The sequence below is a fragment of the Rhinolophus sinicus genome, linkage group LG02 (assembly GCF_036562045.2).
Source record: "Rhinolophus sinicus isolate RSC01 linkage group LG02, ASM3656204v1, whole genome shotgun sequence".
NCBI lineage: Eukaryota > Metazoa > Chordata > Mammalia > Chiroptera > Rhinolophidae > Rhinolophus > Rhinolophus sinicus.
In genome coordinates this window covers 49,899,892-49,918,856 of record NC_133752.1, presented here as the reverse complement: position 1 = coordinate 49,918,856, position 18,965 = coordinate 49,899,892, and the positions used below count along the sequence as shown (strand labels likewise).

At 42.0% G+C, this 18,965-nt stretch overlaps 1 protein-coding gene across 2 annotated transcripts in view; it reads right to left on the bottom strand.

The window, feature by feature from the left end:
* The window catches only part of TMEM150C (transmembrane protein 150C), a 68,234-nt gene extending 50,513 nt beyond the window's left edge, over window positions 1–17,721 (bottom strand). Inside the window, exon 1 of one of the 2 annotated variants that reach the window (XM_019731365.2) lies at window positions 17,094–17,721. The gene's annotated coding sequence lies outside the window, so the exon portion shown is untranslated. The remainder of the gene's footprint in view (window positions 1–17,093) is intronic. The other variant, XM_019731367.2, reaches the window with a different exon arrangement.
* Window positions 17,722–18,965: the final 1,244 nt, after the last annotated feature.

The window sequence follows — 18,965 nt, the reverse complement described above, 5'->3', positions numbered from 1 at the left end:
CTTAATGCAGGTGAAGATGTAGGTAACGGGTACTCCCAACACCATTGGTGATAAATGAGTTCGGCCCTCTTACACATTTTGGAAAACAATTTAGTAATAAGTATCAAGAGGCTTAAGAAGGGGCCTATCCTCTACTCACAGAACATACAGTGGGTTGAATTGTGTCCCCCTTCAACAATAATGTCCAAATCCTAACCCTGGTAAACTTATTTGGAAATAGGGACTTTGCAGATGTAATTAGCCAAGTATCTTGAGAAGCTATCATTATGGATTTAGGGTGTGTCCTAAATCCAATGACTGGTGAGCTCATAAGAAAAGTAGAGAACATAGAAAGACAAAAAAGAGAAGGAGGCCATGTGAAGACAGAGGCACAGATTTGAGTTATGCTGCTACAAGCCAAGGAATGCCAGGAACCACCACAATCTGGAAGAGGCAAGGAAAGATCCTCCTCCTAGAGCCTTCAAAGGGAGCATGGCCCTGCCAACACATCGGTTTTGGATTTCTGGCCTCCAGAATTGTGAGGCCTCCACAGTGTGTTCCAATTTTTTTTTTTTTTAAGTTGATTAATATACCTACTTCAAACATTTGTTGTGAGAATACAATCACATAATTATTACCTAGCCCAGAGCTTGGCACATACTATAAACTTAGTATGATTTATTATCAGTTACATATTTTCCAAGCTTCTCTTTCTCTTTATTTTCTCAGTTTACTTATACAACTATTAACCCTTTTTACATTCAGTCTTAAAAAAAATCAGTCTTGTATTATGGTTAGAACATAGTTGTTTACATGTATGTCTCCTATGCTAGCTGTGATTTCTTAGAGAGAGAAGGAAATGTTTGCTTTATCCACACGTCCATACAGCTCCTAGTTCAATGCTCTCTGCATGTTGGATGCCCATCAATGTGAAAGAAAAGAAGAAAAAGGAGGGAGAAGGGAGGCAGAAAGGAAAGGAAGATGATGCTAATTCTCATGATACATGTAATATGTTTGTACTCTAGAAATACAATTTTATTTCATTGTATCTTAAGTTTAAAAAATCTTAGTATTTTAGAAGATGTACTAAATTGGTACAGAAGTCAACTGACATGTACAAATCAGACTATATCAGTGAGGAGCCAAAAATAAACCACAAACAAATTGGTCCACAACATTTATTGAATTCCCACTATGTACTTAAATGATTTCAGGATTCTGACTCTTGACTCTATAATCTATCCACGGTTTAAATGTGAAGAAATGCTGATATACCGAAGCAGCCGAAGTCTCATGTATTATAAAAGTCAAAACTAGAGACTTATGAGTCCCATAATAGCAATAGCAGCCCTGCCTTGCTCTACACTATTATTTTGTTTTACCGCATATGGTCCGGACTCCAGGGCTTTATTTATGTGCAGCGGGGTGGAATTATAGCTGCCAAGAGGACAATGTTATTTCTTTTTTTACTTACACATATAAAACGAGTACAATTTTCCTGAATGCCTAACTTGTAAGCTTATAATAATTTTACTGTTATCTAGTTAACAATCTGAGTCTTTAAAGAGCAGATACTAATTTTAAAAATGGTACTTAATAAAGCTCTAAATTAAATATAATCAAATTAAAAAATATAGGAAGAAGCCAGTCAGTGTTCAGCAAGAGGCAGAGCTCATGAAAAAGGTGGGCCTTAACACTGTGGGCAAATGTAAATGCACAGAATGGGCCAGGGCAGGCATTTCAGTGTGGGGACCATGAAAATGACAATAAAAAGACAAGACTGGGTCCAGGTGAGTGGGTAGTAAAAGTTCATGTTAGAGAGGAACTGGACGAAAAATGTGAATAGAGAAAATGGGTTCAGATTACGCACGGCCCTGAGTGCCAACACCAGTAGCTTGCAGTTGGGCCTGCAAGTAAGATCGAATGTCAGGAGTGTTCCTGGGTTGGGGAGACCTTATGAAAGTGAACTGCTGGGGAGATGAGCAGACAGACGGCACTGTGCACGCAAGTGGCCAAGAGTCAGGAGGCAGGGAAACCAGCGTGAAAATTACTGCAGCGTTTACACATATGAAATCATTATCATTTAACATAATCTTAAAAATCTGTACTGCCTGGGAATTGACCAGAGTGATTTCTACACAGCAAACAGTGGAAAAAGAGAGCAGGCAGCAGTTCCAGGCTGGGGCAGCCTCAAAGTCAGCTCTTCTCTGAACTTGTACTTTGCAACAAGGTGACAATTGGGTGTCATTAAAAGGGTCCAGGTGAAAGACACCCTAACTAAGCTTTAGAAGATGTGAAACTGATGGAATTACCACTAGTTAAGATAGGGAAAGACGCAGTACTGAAAGTATATCACAGTGTGTCCCAGTCTTGACAAGACCTCATCGAATACATATTACCTTTCTGTGATTAGCACTGTGCAAAGCCCTTTCACATGTTATATCAATAACTGGTATGTAAATAGCACTTACTAGGTGTCAGGCACATGTAATACTCACAACCCTATGAGAAAGGGACAGCCATCCACTTTCACGGAGGCACAGAGGATAGTAACCTGCCCAATGTCATATTGTTGGGAATTCGGGAGCCAGGCTTGGGACCCAGGGGGCTAACTCCAAGGCTGTGCTCCCTGAACATGACACTCTGTGGCTGCTCATCCTACCTGCTCTTCAAAACAACCTGTGAAGTAGTAAGATGAAGCTGATTTGCTCGACAAATATTTACAGAGTTCTTACCTGCCAGGCCCCATCCCATGTATTTCTAACATGGATGAGCCACAACCCCTACTCTGAAGAAGATTACAGTTTAGTGAGCAAGACAGACAAGTAAATCCACATTTTACTGATGAACAACAGAAACGCTAAGCTTTCATAAATTAAATAATTTTATCTGAGCATACAGCCAGTAGAGAGGGTGGTTAGGCTAGGACTTAAATGCAGACATTACATCTCCAAGTCTAATGCCTATTCCAAGTGATGTCGTTGCTTCCTTTGTTGGCCTGCTGGGCAAAACCAAAAACAAGCAAAACAACAATATCATAACTAGGACTATCTATTGTAGACAAACTTCTACAAAAAAAGCCTGATCTTGGTAAATTAAGCCACTGTGATTCTGAGGCAAACAGCGCAGGCTATCTCTGTCAAAATACCACATGCCGGTTCAACAGTTGAAAAATGTATCATTTCAAACATTAAATGTCCTGTCATCAATAATTTTTGCTAAAATTATTTCAGATGTTTTGGGTGAAGCACTCACATTGGGCCATTTTTTTCCAAGGAAAAACCAAGATAAATCCTTGTATGCCGAGAAGCTGAAGATGACGTCCACCAATCTAGTTTATAGTAAATAAAAATTATTTTTCCTCTTTCTTTCTGTCCTTTTAATGGCCCCTAAAGGAGGACTAGAATCCTCCTCTTACATGTAAGAGAATTGTCCCAAAGTACCTAATTGTACCAGCCTGAGAAATTCTCTTTACCAAATTTGTATGGCCCATTACAGCTTTTCAGTGGGAACTACTATTCCTCACAATATGACGTCAAGCCCCTCAGTCCAAGGTGAAGCTGGCAACATCAAGGGCAGCAGGATTCATTAGCTGTCTTCACCCAGCAGGTGCTTCAACATAGCACTCAAAACCTTGCCAGCAGTACACTGTTTTGCTTCTTTTGTATTTCTCAAAAGGTCCTGATCAGGATCAATCATATTTGTAGAGCAGGCAGCTTGTCACTGTTATATGATACTGGGAGCAGGATGATAAAGGCCTCTACTGCCCCTAAATAAATCCTGTTCCAGACTGTCAAAGTAGCTGAATTTAAGGAAAAGAGGTTTGATCATATGGTGCTACTCGGGTTATTAAGCAGGTTAACAGGTATTCACCGAACATGCATTATGAGCCCAACACAACAGGAGACCAGGCACGGCCCACGTGACCAAGGATAGGGGCCAGAGTTCATCAGGATCGTTAAGATAGGAATGTAGTGTTTTTCAATAATTTCAATATCTATTTTTATTAAAATGTATTTTTAAATCTTTACATGGTTCATGCAAGGGGCAGGAGGCTGTGGCGGAACAAAGGGCTCGGGACAAGAATGCCACCAATTTTTCCAGCTTCATTTCTGAGCATCTAGCGGTCCAACCCCTCTGAATGACCAGTGGCTCCCCAAGCTGCCCCGACTGTTAGCCAGGCTCTGTTCTAAGTGCTGGGAATACAAAGATGAAGGCACAGTCCCAGTCCCCAAGCAGCTCCCAGATAATAAGGAGACACGTGCAGCAGCAGAGATTGGGAATGAGGGAGCTGCAAAGAGAGGAAAGTGAGCTGGCACTGAGGGTGGGTGGCGGGCACACGAGGAGGAAACAGGCTGACCCTGGGCTGAGTCTCAGGGATTTGGAGGCTGCCCATGCAGCTTGTGGATGCGGCATGGGCACGGGCTCCACAGCATCCAGCCACTGTGTGTGTGGAACCGCAGTTGTGTGGTGCTCCGGGCATGATGGGTAAGGCAGGGTGTGGGGAAGGATGAGGAGGGCTGGTGCCCGATCGCAGGGGTGACTGCCCTGTAGCGGGTGAGGAGCCACTAAAGGTTCGTCTCCTTAGGCTTTTACAGCAGGGAAATGTGCTCATTGTAAATACATCAGAAGGTACAGATCAGGACAAAGAAGATGAAAAGTATTTAAAATTCCACAATTTAGAGATAATTACCATAAACATTTTGATGTATAATCTTTTATATATGTATGTGTATACAGAGGGTGCCAAAAAAAAGTATACACATTTTAAGAAAGGAAAAAACTATTAAAATTATAATACTCAAAATATACCGACAACAAAAGATGAATACAAGACACGTTTGACATCTGCAGTGACAAGAGGTGCTCAAAGAAGTTGCCATCAGTGTCCAGACACTTCTGATTACAGCGAACACTGGTAGACCTCTGTGGCGAGCACGTAAACTGTTCCTACACCACAGCAGAAGCCGCAGGACTTGTTGCTGAGCGAGACCTCCCGGATCCTCCCTTGTGCACATCACACACAGCACCGTGCGTCTCAGGCTTACCAAGAATGCGTGCAATTGTTAGGCGTGCTGGAGGTTCTGGTGCATACTCACGCCTCCATCGTCGTACTTCCACAATGTTCTCAAATTTCAAATACCACTTCAAAATGGTCTTATGCTCTTCAAATGACAACCATTTTTCTGCCATTTTGACTGTCCTGCCCATCGGACGGTGACACTAGCATTCTCTTGATTAAGGCCATCTTTTGAGCAAACGTCATACTACACATTGCTACTGTAATTCAATTCAACTTCAAAAAATAATACATAGATAATGTCTCTTAAAATGTGTATATATATTTTTGGCACCCCTGGTATTTTAGCATATGTAAAGGGAGGGTTTGGGCAGTTGAAGGAAGTCGAGACTGGACAACCCAGTGAAGTTAAAGAGGTAGAAGAAGTAGTGTGAAAGAGTTGAACAGAGATACAGCTATGTTCAGAGACGGGGACACTGGGGTTAAGATTTCTGAGGTGAAAAAGTACCAGCTAGACAAGAATTTGGGTGGAGGGTTGGGAGTGAGTAGCTGTGGTTTAGTGGAGGTGAACTGATTAATGAAGAAGGTCCAACGGATTCTGAGGCCAGATTCATGGTAAGATCATCTAGGATGGTGCCGTTGCCAATGGTTATGACAAATTGGGAAGGAAAAGGAGATATAGGAAGACATGGAGCCAGGTCTTTAGTTCGTCAAGAAATAAATGGAAGTGATTGGGGGCTGGACGGAGAGTGGTAATGAAAAAGGATGACAGGCAATTTACCATATTTAGCCTCAAAGTCAGGGATGACAAGCCATTCATGCAGTGACCCATAAAGGAGAATGAGAGAACAACCAGCCAAAGGCCCAGAACTTTATTAACCATGGATTCCCTAGCATGAAGAGGAAAAGAATGGGGGAGGGGGAGCAACAGAGGACTAGAAGTGAAAAAGTTAAGAGGGAGTGAAAATACAAGATATGATATATGGGGGTAGGGAGGTGGGTATGAGAGGTCATGTTGGCACAAATTATGGTCCTGTAGGAGGAGGTAGGAGAACACGGGGTTATGGACCTACGTGGATGGCCAGGCTTGATCAAAGGAAAGAAAATGGCTGCAGCTCCAGGTCTAGTCTCAGAAAAGCGGTAAGAACTGCTAATAAGTTTACATAGACAGCAATGAAACTTTTAGTTCTCAGAGTGCATTCTCTAGTACCTCCAAATTCTTTACCATGGTTTGTTTTTCTCCATAGCACATTAGTTACATACTATACTATTTCCTTGTTTATTTCTGGTCAGTCTTCCCCACTAGAATATAAAGCCCCCTAAGGGGGCTTTTTCAGAATGCTGTCTGTTTTGTGCATTGCTCCATCACCAGCACCTAAAGCATGTCTGCACATAGTAATGCCTCAATAAATCACACCTGTTGAATGAATGAATAAATGATAAAGTTAGTTATAAGGATATTTCGGCGAGGGTCTCCTTTCAAGTTGTATCTTCTTTTTTTTTCATTTCCCCTTCTTCATGTGACTACTCCTTCTGATCCTATAAGACTAAGCTTGGGTATTACCACCTCTGGGAAGCTCCCCCTGATGATGTCTCTCCCCCTACCCAGGACAGCTGTCCCTTCTTGGATGCTCTCAAGGCACCTTATGGTTTTTCTCTCTATTATTATGCTTACTTTGCTGTATGAGCACATTTTCATGTCAGTCTCCCCCACTAGACTAAGCAAGAGCGGCATATCTCAAACACACAGTGGGGACTCCATAAATGATTGTAGAAGATAGAAATGGAAATCACATGTGAGCTGGTCAATAAGAGTATTTATATATTTTTTTCCTTCTTTGAATCTCAAATCTGCCCTACAGAAATTTTCACTTTGGCTCCACTGAGCAAGGGGCCCCTATTGCCAAGGCAACTGTGGGAAAACAGCTCGGCTCCCAACACTAAAGATAAGTTGGAGTCTTTCTGTTTAAGATATAATAGGGTCCCCTGTCTTTCATGTGCCCATTCCCCTGCCCATCTGACTGTAGGCACGCCTGTGATGGAGCATCAAAGTACTCGCTGACACAGCATCATAGAACACCCAGGGAGATTTTTTAAAATGTCTAATTTTATTGGTCTGGGGTGCAGCTTAGCCTTTTACAGCTCTTCAGATGATTCTATTGCACAGCCAGGGTTGAGAACTTCTGCCCTTCAGCTCCTTGCCATTCTGTCCTGGCTTGTGCACTGTCCCAGGCAGCATCTCACCAAGCACTTCTTCACCCCAATGTCTGGCCAAGCCAGCCATAGAAAAGGGTCAGTGGAAGGACGCTGCAGCTTAGGATGGTACCAGAAGCCAAACCATACAAATTATACTGGAGGAAACCATACCTTTCTGTTCAATCTAAAATTGTGCTGTACAATAGCCATACATGGCTTTTAAGTCTAAATTAAGCCAAATTAAAATTTTTTTTAAATCAAAACTTCAGTTCCTCAGTTGTACATTCAAGTGCTCAGTAGCTCGTGGCTACAGTATTGGACAGTGCAGAAATAGAACATTTCCATCACCATAGAAAGTTCTGTTGGATAGTGCTAATATAAAACATCTCTTTCCTCGGAAAATAACCTGGGGTGGTTATATTCATTTTCTGCTAATCCTGGGTAAAATGAGCCACATGGCATGCAGAGGACGAACAAACTGAATGTCTGGTCATTTCTTCTCAGCAGCCACACCTAGATGAGTGAGGGTGGCCCATTACACTCCTCTGGGTGAATAAGAACTAAGAAAGGAATTGTACACTCTCATGAACAAAAGGTGTTTTGAACAGTGCCATATAGGTATCAGGGCAGCAGTGGCTTTCCAACTTTTTTACCATGACCAACAATAAAATATACATTTTTATATTACAACCCAGTACACAGATATACATGTATATGTAACTGAAACTAAACGTTTTACAAATCAAAATTTAACCTGACTGCGTATTTTGCACTTGGATATTTTCTTTGTTATTCTACAATTTTCTGTTCCGTTAAAAAAATTATATACTTAATAGTTTCCATAGCCCTAGTGACCTACAGTTTGAAAAATCACTGTCTTAAGATATAAGTTGTCCACATAAAACTGGGACTTAACTTCACACTGCAGGGTTAATAACCAGCTAGATAATAATTAATAGTCAACAGTTTTGGGGCACTTACTATACGCCAGGCACAGTGTTAAATGCTTTATATTCATTACCTCATTCAAGTCTCATAATAACCCTATAGAATAGTGTCCAAGAACTGTGCAAGGGCTGAGATTTTACGCTATTTGCACAAGTTAGCCTGCCACAGTTTTACAGATACTGGCAGAAGACATGAGACTCCTGGGTCAGAGACAAAGTACTGTATTACTCACTGCAATAGCAGTAACACATTCTTATCAGTATTTTCTTGTACCAGTTACCCAGCTCCAATTCCCACAGGGTATCACAAAGAGGACCATGCAACACCTGCACACGTGATGAGTAGCTTTACTAGAGAGAAACTCTCACCTGGGGGAAACTCAAATCTATTACACTGGACATAAGCATGACCGCCCTTTGCTTCTGAGGGCAACAGTATTCTACCATCCAAGACTGTTCACTACCACCATTCTTAAAAAGACAGCCCAGAACAAAAGCATAATCAGTACCTCTTTGTAAGCCCTGTCAAAATGCATGGGACACATGGAGAACTGTTTCCAAACAGTAGTAGTAGGTACCATACTTATCCTTATTTTGTACATGAGGAAACAATAGCTTAAAAGGGATTAAGTAACATATTCAAGGTTACACAACTAGTATCCAGGTCTATATGACACCTAAACCTATGCTGATGACATCTTCTTTCACAGCCAATGGACAGTGTAATAGGAAGAGACAAGATATTTGTCATTCATTTAGTCACTTAAATGTGAAATCTGTCCCTACAGAAAGCAATTAGCTAGGTATAATTTGTATTAGAATAGGCCTTTTTCCCCCACTTTTTTTTTTCAAGGACCCTATAAGAAGAGTATTGCATGAACAGAGATTTTCCTATAAAGAGCCAGATAATATAGATTTTCAGCTTTACAGGCCAGATGGGCTCCGTTTGAACTACTCAACTTTGTGGTGGTGATGCAGAAGCCGTCCCAGTAACAGGTAAGCAACGGGCATAGCTGTGTTCCAATAAATCCTTACTTACAAAATAGTTTGCCAACCCCTGTCCTCAGAGAATCCAGTGGGATACAAAAAATTACAAAATATAATTTCTACACACAAAGAAACAATGATTTAATTGAAAAGACAAGGTAAATATGCAACAAGCAAGCAAACCAGGAGGTATGTGAAACTGAAGTGAGCCTAGGTTCAATTCCAGAGTCCTGTTAAGTCAGCCTTGATAAACAATATATCAAGAACTAATATAAAATATTCATAGACTAAAAGTAGAATGGAGTCTACACATCATCTCTCTGTGATGACTGTGGTCATACCAAGACTCTAAGAAATAAATCACATGACTTCCAAAGGCTTTTTCTAGCTCTTAGATGCTCAGTATGGGAACAGTTATCCAGAACAATCTTCTTTAATTTCCCATGTGATACAATGAGTTAAATCCTGTGTTATGAATAAGGAAAAAGTAACAGTGAAAAAAAAAGTTACTCTGGCCAGGGACCATGCTAGGGATTTCACAAATACTATCCAATAGTTAATAAAGAACACCATTTCTGAATTGCCAAATTTATGATAAGTGAATTCACTGGGTTCCATGGCCTGATTTTAAAAAAGCACAATGCGCCACTATTTGATTACAATGGTATCCTCTCTCCAAATCAGTTAATGGAAAACTTTTGGCTTTATTTTTATATCCATACATATACAATCAAAACTGTGGTATACAAATGGCAACCCACTCCTTTTCATATAAATCAATTTTTATGCTACATACAAGCTCAAATTCAAATGGAAAAACACCAATCAAAATGTCATAGAAAAGATAATCAGCTTTCTCAAGAAAAATTCCATTAGCTGCTAAAATTATAGGGAGATAAATATGGTTCTTGTGAACACCGTGCTGTCATTGACAAGACTGGAAAATTTTTCAAAATGACAGACTTTTTTGAAGACTAGGCTATGTGGGAACATAACACTACAAGGAAGAAAAGCTGTCACCCACAAATTAATATTCCTGCTATTGCATGTAGGCATATTTTCGTTACTAGTTTTTATTTGTAAATACACTTTAAGTTTTAGTGAAAAGTAGAATTTAGAAATTCTAGGTGATATATTTCCATTAGGAATTCCTGGACAATTACTTTACAGAATTCTAATTCGAATTTACATACTACAAGTTTAGTAAAAAATTATATTGCTATTTGATTTGTTTTATAATGGTATCAACATTTCTTAATTAATACCATTTCACTCATGAATTAACAGAATAAAAAAATTTTGAAAACTATATTAAGCAACCCAGTTAAAAAATAACACAATTTTAGCTATGTACAGTTTTTAGTTATGCTTTAAAACCCAATTATTACCATTTAAAATATTTCTCTGGCAGTTAAGTCATCATAAGTGTAAAAAAACCCAAGAAGTTTACTATGTTAATAAATGAAATATTTGATGACTAGAAAAGCTATGCTATTTTTGGAGACATTTATGTTTACATTCAGTTGAAAGCCATTATAATTCATTCTAATTACTTCAGAGTTAAATTACACCATTTAAACTACAGGCTAATTTCCTCGACTGCCATAGTTAATCACAGTTACTTCTTCAGCTTTGTCTACACTTGCCTAAAAGTATCAGGTGACTTTCAACGGGTTTTCAAAGACACTCCAGGTCATTCCTTTGTATTCCACAGATAGTCTGTATCACTGTCATCCAAGATAAACAATTCTGCAGCCTTGAACAAAATCTGAATATCTTCAGGATTTTTAGTATGTTGGACACAGCCTCTGTACTTTTTAAAGAAGAAAAGTAACCATGATGACAAGCTGTTGCCTCTTCTATTCTACCACAAAGTTTATGGACAAGTGATTGCTTACATTTAGTCTGACCTTTAAGGAAAACTGAAATCTACTTCCAAAATGAAATTAGCTTTACTTTCTAGAGTGCACTGGGGGGGGGGAGGGGGGGGAGATTTCCAGCCTCAATTTAAAGACATTTCCTTTTATATAAATTCTTAAAACAAAATTGTTTTCCATGTATTATATTAAAAATGAAATCAAAAGATATAAACTTCCCATCTGGGGGCAGGTCTGGTGGCTCAGGCAGTTAGAGCTCCATGCTCCTAACTCCAGAGGCTGCCGGTTCCATTCCCACATGGGATAGTGGGCTCTCAATCACAAGGTTGCCAGTTCAATTCCTCGAGTCCCGCAAGGGATGGTAGGCAGAGCCCCCTGCAACTAAAATTGAACACGGCACCTTGAGCTCAGCTTAGCTCCGGGATGGCTCAGTTGGCTGGAATGCGTCCTCTCAACCACAAGGTTGCCAGTTTGACTCCCGCAAGGGATGGTGGGCTGTGCCCCCGGCAACTGAACCTGGAGCTGAGCTGTGCCCTCCACAACTAAGACTGAAAGGACAACAACTTGACTTGGAAAAAAGGCCTAGAAGTACACACTGTTCTCCAATAAAGTCCTGTTAAAAAAAATAAAGATATAAACTTCCCATTATAAAATAAGTCCTGGGAATGTACAGCATGGTGACTATAGTTAATAATACTGTGTTGTGTATTTGAAAGTTTTTAAGAGAGTTAATCTTAAAACTTCTCATCACAAGAAAAAAAAATTGTTAACTGTGTGGTGATGGAACATTAACTAGATTTATTGTGGTGATCATGTTACCATACATACAGATATTGAATAATTATACTGTACACCTGAAACTAATATGTTATATATTATATTAGAATGTAGAGGGGGAAAAAAAGAAAAGTGGGGTATTTATGGGATGGACATATCTGTTTAGACCATTTGTCACTATTTGCTACAAACCAATATGCAGATCAGTTGTTAGGAGGGAAAGACCGAGCTCTGGAGACACAATTTGTTGTTAGTCTCTGGGACATTTGGGTTTCTTTGGGCAGGCTGCCTGTCCAAGGGCATTAACCTTCAGAGGCCACAGGCTGGCAGCAGTGAGATCTCTTCTAGCCTAAATGTGCGATAACTCCCCTGTCGCCCATCAGGCCCCGTCTTACACAGAAAACAACTGTCATCAGCTCATTTCTGCCCTTGTGCCATGCTGTACAGTGTTTGAGGCTCACAGGTATGCAGATGTCCATCTATGTATCACTATTACATTACAATACAGGAGGGGAGGTGGTTGAACTCGTGTACTGTCACCAAATTGCCTGGGGTTCAGATTCTGCCTATATGACTTACTGGGACGTAGGTACTTAGCGGGACGTGGGGTCTTGGCAGAGCCTACATCAAAAGACTGCTGTGAGAAACAAGATAATACATGTAAAGTATTCCGCATGGAGCCCTTCGTGAGTATTCAATAATGTTACGTGTTATTATTAACTATTACATATGTCTTAGATCAATGTTTCCCATGTTGGGTCCCAAGCCTAGTTTCAGAGGCAGGATTTTGATCCTGCCATCATGATCCAGTATACACACATACATTTTGTAATAGTAATACCAATAATGACCATGCTTATATAGGGCTTACTATATATGGATTGGGCGGTATAGAGCCAGGATTCGAACTTAGGGGTCCGATTTCTATAGTGCTTTAACCACCACTCTCCACTGCCTCATGCCCTTGTACTTGCTATACATGGGAGAACTAAGAGTTTCATCAAACACTAGTAACCCTTACTAAGAGGGATGCACAGTGATAATTCCTATTTTATTCTATATTCCATTTCATTTTTAAAAAATGCTGATCCTAACCTGTTAAATTAATTTCATGACCCAAGACATGTATTTTGAAACATACTGTAATTATTATATGAAAAAAATTTTGGAAAGCATTAACAATAAAAAGTTAAATAAGTATACATATCCCATCCTACCATGCTATTATTGTGCCTCGTAAATCTCTCTCTACACAGATACACACACACACACACACACACACACACACACACACACACACTCGCATTATGTGGAGCATTTCCTAAATTTTAAATGCTAAATTTATTTGAGCATCTCATTTGGGAAATGTCATCCTAGGGCTTTAATAGCTACAGGGCAGACACAATTAAGGGGTGAATTTAACTTGTATTTTAGTTAGTATGCACAAATACATTTGACAAATTTCTAAATGACTGATTGAGGGAGAATCTCTCCCAGAGAAGGGGGACCACCCAGGACCCTGAGCTCTGGCCTAATAAGAGGTGTCCTAGGTATCTAGTCTGGGTGAGGGATGGTCACTCACAAGAAATATGAAAGGCGGTGTCTTGTGAAAAAGTCTAATTAAAATTGTGTCCCTCTCAGTGGTCAAAATAACGGCTTTAATCAAATCAAGTTAGTTTAAAAATTGAAACAACATGGTAGATGCTAAATAAAATCCCATTTTAATGGTTTTACCAGAAATAATAGTAGGTTATTTGTCAAATGGATTTGCTCATCCTCGGGAAGCTAGACTGAGTGAGAGGATATGGGTTTGAAGCCCAAGGAAAAAAAAACACGTAAGAAGGGCCCAGGGGAGGCAGAGGCCTCAGCCACTCCTTGCGGCAGGGGCACTTATTTGTCAGATTTGTCACAGTGTCTCTCTGACTGCAGGAGAGGGAGAGGGGACTGGTTGTGCATTACCATCAATTCCTCTAAATCTCCCTCCCCTTGGAAAATTACAAAGTCCAGAAACGAACTCTATGAATAAGTGATTCGACAATGTGCAAGAGGGCAAACTCACGCAAGTTCAAGAACACAGATACACAAGACCAAGCATCTGAACAACTCTAGGTGATGCTTGTTTTGGGGGCTCGCAGACATATGAAATTTAAAAAGGGAAGCTTTATTTTTAGAGTTGAACTTCAGAACAAAACACCTTCTTCAGAGAAAATACAAGTGTGTTTTTTGTAACAACAGGATTACAGAGTCAAATCTTCATTCCTGGTTTTATCAATGCCAATTTCCACTTTCTTCTAAGGAAATACTGCTATCACGTGTTACCGCTACAGAAAATGGGTAGAGAGACTTTACAGCTGCACTGTCCAATATGGTACCAATAGCCCTATGTGACTATTTACATTAATTAAAATTAATTAAAAATAAAAATTCAGTTCCTCAATTGCACTAGATATTTTTCAAGTGCTCAATAGCTCTTCGTGGCTCTTGGCTACCACACTGGGCAGATTACAGAACATTTCCATCATGCAGAAACTTTGTTGGATAGCACCGACCTAGAGAAAAGCCATTTACAAATACTAAAAAAATTGTTCATTTATTGTTTGGTAAAAGAGTTTCAAGCTATACCTAGTAGAGCTGGCTTGACTTAGAATACTATGAGGTTGAATTTAAAGACTACTGCCAAAGATTCCATCATTACCTCAAAATATCATTCCATCTGGCCTGTCTAAAATCTCTTTGCATTGACTTTCTAGTGCCACCAGCTGTCCTTCAAACTCCAAACACACCAGAAACTATTATTTGGTGATCACAATAACTTGTTCAAGTTGCACTCACTTATAAGCTAGTTTGAAAGTGCTTAGAGTGATTTATCAAAAAACATAAAGACACATAGTACCATCAGCTCCAGGAATAAGAGTTTTATAGATAAAATAAGTAGGGACCCACTTCTGTTATTACCATTGGGATGAGAAAAATATTTTATACACACCTGGGTGTGTCCCTAGCCTTTTCATCAACTTAGATTCAGATTCAGTAACACCTGGTCTTTGTATCACATTTTGAGAACTTGAGCACCTATCTCATTTGTGTTTCACAGAATCTAATCACCACTGTAGTGTGAATGCTGAGCGTTGTAGATCCTTCTCTTGTGAAGGGAAAGACTGAGAGGAATACATTATGTTGTCTGTGCCTGTCTTGCTTAATTGATTACTGAACTGATCCCAAGTGGCCAGGTTACAGTGAAACCGAGTGGCTAAGATTGCTAGGACCAGCTAGCAATCCCTCTGTCATCATTCCAGGTGCCCTGCTTGCTAATCTGGCTACTGTCCTGCAGGGGTGTGCCTACGAGTAGGTCACAGGGGAAATAAAGCATGAGGACCGACAAGAATATATAGCAACGCTATCACAGTAGGTAGAGTGAGTACAAAAAAATCCTAAAATATTGCTATAAGCATGATTGTGGTAGTTCTATAACAAAGCTTAAACATAAGGCATTATTATGTTACTGAAAAGAAATTATTCCCCAGAGCAAAACTCTTCTGCAAAGCAATCTGTGAAAGGCATTTGATGTGAAATACATGAATTAAGCAATTGTTATAAAGACACTTTAACGTTAATTTAAATAATCCAAAGAGATTGCCTTTGGCTAATGGCAGATTACAATAAACATGCATTGTCCAAATACTTCATGTTTGCCCAGTGTCTTAACATCTGCCATCTAGTCATCACCATCAGCAAAACTTCTTCATCCTTTTATTTACCATGTCCAGTTTCTGAGCTTCCAACTTGGGGAGCTTACGAAACATTTATTTCATAATGTATAAATAAAGGACACACCATTAAAATTCCTATGTTTATGCCTTGAAGATTAAATTCATATTTCTAGTTCATTAAGAGATGACAGCTATAGTTAATCTCGGAAACATGGTGTCTCTAAGAAATATAGTAGAAAAAGTTTGAGATTTAATGCATGAGAGACTAAGATTCTTTGATCTGCAAATATCATATGGAGGAGCCTAATAATTTTTCTTTGAAAACTTTAAGTAGGTCAACTTATTAACTGCTACCACGGAGTTTATACATCCACATTAGCCTATCCTTTTTATGAGCTGCAGCCCAGAATGGAATTACAGCCCTGCATAAAAATCTGCCTTTGATACAAGCAGAGAAATGAAGAAGCAGAAACTAACTTTACCGTTTAGGCTCTGTTATTGTAATACATCCAAGAACTGTGTATTACTATTTTTTTTAACACATCATTAGTATATTTGGTTCCCTACATTTTGCATGTAGGAAGTCGGAGGGGGCTTCCATCCCAACTGGGCTGTGTTCTCACGTTCAGACTCACAATCCTTCCTGGCTCAGCCGTGAAACACCGTCTGGCCGGAATAAACCACACACACACACACACACACACACACTGAAGTGTCTGGGGTATAATAAAGTGCAGTGGAGGTAAAGGTGGACGACGAGGATAAGTAGAGAGAAAATGAATATGAATTTAAAACGGGAAAACCCTCTCATTCTCCATTTATTTAGGGAGAAAACTGCTAAACAAGGGCTCTCTTCATAACCCAAAAAAATCACTTTTTTATTTTAACGGATGCCAAAGATAGCCTTCGTAACCTACCGCCGCCGTCTTCCCCAGAGAAACCGAAAATCCTATTCTTCCCCAGTGTGTGACCAGGAAAGGAAAGCAAAAGTGTGCATTTACAGTGGAGGTCTTTGCACAGGGCATGGCAAGTTGGTGCCTCCTCCCAGGACCCTTTGCTCCCCGAGCCAGCCTGACTTGGCTAACGGTGAAGTGAACCGCGAATTGCAGTGACACTGGGATGGCCAAACGTGGGGTCGCTTCCAACCAGAGTGCACCCGACAACAAAAGGCCTGGGTATCCGCCTGGTGCGGCGGGTGGGGACACCTGTCAAAGGACGGGACCCGAGCCGCAGCCGGAGGGAGGCGCAGGGGCTCGGCGGCCGGCACTGCCGCTGCGGCGGAGACCGGGACGCGCTGGCTCGGCGCCCAGGGCGCAGGGGAGCAACCGCAGGGACTCCGGGACGCCGCCCGGCACTCGCGCTTCGCTCGCGGCGTGCTCCCGCGGGGGCTCGGGCGGTCGACCCCGCGCCCGGAGAGCTCCGGGGAAGCGGGCGGAAAACGGGGAGGGTCCTGCGGCCGGCGACCCCGCCGCTCGAGCCCCGCTGCAGCGCCTGCCGCCTCGGTCTCCACCTCCGGTTTGGGCGCGGAACCGGGCCCGACGCCCCCTGGATGACGGGCGGGCCCGGGCGGAGGATGGGGCGTCGCGGACGCTGCGCCTACCTGCTTCCGTGTGGCGGGGCCGCGGTCACCTCGCGGGGCCGTGACCTGCGGCGGCGGCGGTGGCGGCGCGGCGGCGGCAGCGGCGGCGGCAGCGGCAGTCTCGGCGAGGAGGGCGCTTCTTTCAGGAAGGGGTGGGATCTGCCCGCCTGCCGCGCAGTGGCCGGGGTCCCTGCTGCGAGGCCTCCCAGCGAGGGCTGAGCTCCCCCGGCATCCGCTTCTACCACCCTTCGGGGCCCCTAATAGTTACCCGGGGCTACAGCCGAGTGTGGACGGTCAAACCGCTTCTTTCCAAAGCCTTTGTGGATGCGTTTGCCTGGCGCTCCTCACCCAACAAAAGAAGGACGGAATCTGGGATCCTCCGCCTGGTGGTTATTTATTCCTGACCTGTTGTAACCTTCTGGCTGGTTCCCTTCTGTCCACACACCTAGGGTTTTTGCACATTACAGCTAAAATTCATTTTCATGCCCACTGGCTGAATGTCGTTCTCCACCACTCAGCGCTCTCCCGCGGTTTCCTTTCATCGTAAAGAACAAACACAGGGCCAACTTCTGACCCTGGCAATGAATAGCTACTCCAAGGCCGCCCTCCCAGCGACAGCTTGCTCTTTCTCCCAGTGTCTCCTCCTCTTGTTACAAAACTGTATTCATCAGCATTTTAATAGCTTCCACCCACCCCAGACCCCAAACTACCAGTCGCACCATGTGAATGACCTCTAGCAGCTGGATCAGTGCCATTTTTATCCCTTATTCACCACTAACTTCAATTCCAAAGGCAGCCTTAGGGTGTCCTCCTTTATTAACCTGCCTTTGTCCTGCTGACTTCCATTCTTTTAGGGGGCTTCTGTACCACACCTGTCTCCATTAATCTGTCCCCTCTCAAAGCACATGTTTCAAATTCTCCAATTTAACATTCTGGAACTCTGCATTCCCCCACAACTCTTGTGATTATTGTCTACATATGTACACTCCTATTTTGTTTTGTTGTTACTGCTTTGTCCAGGTTACTAGACTGTCAGCTTCTTGAGGCCAGGGACCTGTGTGGCATCTCCTGTTTTCCTTACTGTGGGGACAGAGTCCCAGAGAGCAGTTTTCAGGCTCTCAGCCTCACGTGGAAAGTTGCTGGCTCGGTTATTAGATGGTCATACACTGTGGCTGGGTGGCCATCAGCTGTTACCATACCGGTTAGCCATTGGCCACTAATATAACTGCCGTGCTTACACTGGGGGGTGGGGGGGGGGAGGGATTGGTTGGCTGGCAGAGAAGCAGAGAGCGGATTGCGGATCTTGTGGCTCCTGCTTCCTGTGTCTCCAACCCAGCCGCCAGCGAGAATATAGTGGTATGACTCCCCTATCTATGGCTCCGTGGGTGTTCCTTTTTGATCTCACCATATCTTGCGTTCTCATGCAGGGAGCAGGACCAGAAACCCTGCATGACGCTTACCTTAACAAATGAGACTGTTAACCATCTGTTTAAAATAGCAAAAATCGAAAACTTCATTCTAATCCAGAGTCCCCTGAAGTATGTGTTAAATTTTGTGGGGGTAGCCTATGTGTATTTTTCTGAGGAGAGTATAGCTTCCATCAAACTCTCAAAGTGATCTGTACCTTTCTCAAAGTTATGAATTACTTGAGGCCTGCCCCTGAGTGAACCCCAGCTCTGCTGTGACACCCCTCCCACCCATACCACTCCATCTCCTCCAAGCCACTAATTTCTCTCTGCACTGACTAAAGGAGGCCTCCAGCTGGACCTTCTTCCAATCCATTTTCTTAAAACTTGTGGATCCATCTAAACATTAGTAGTACCTCTCAGTCATCTGCACATCGGAATCACCAGTGGGGGCTTTGAAACAGTACAAAAGCCTGGTTCCACTTCT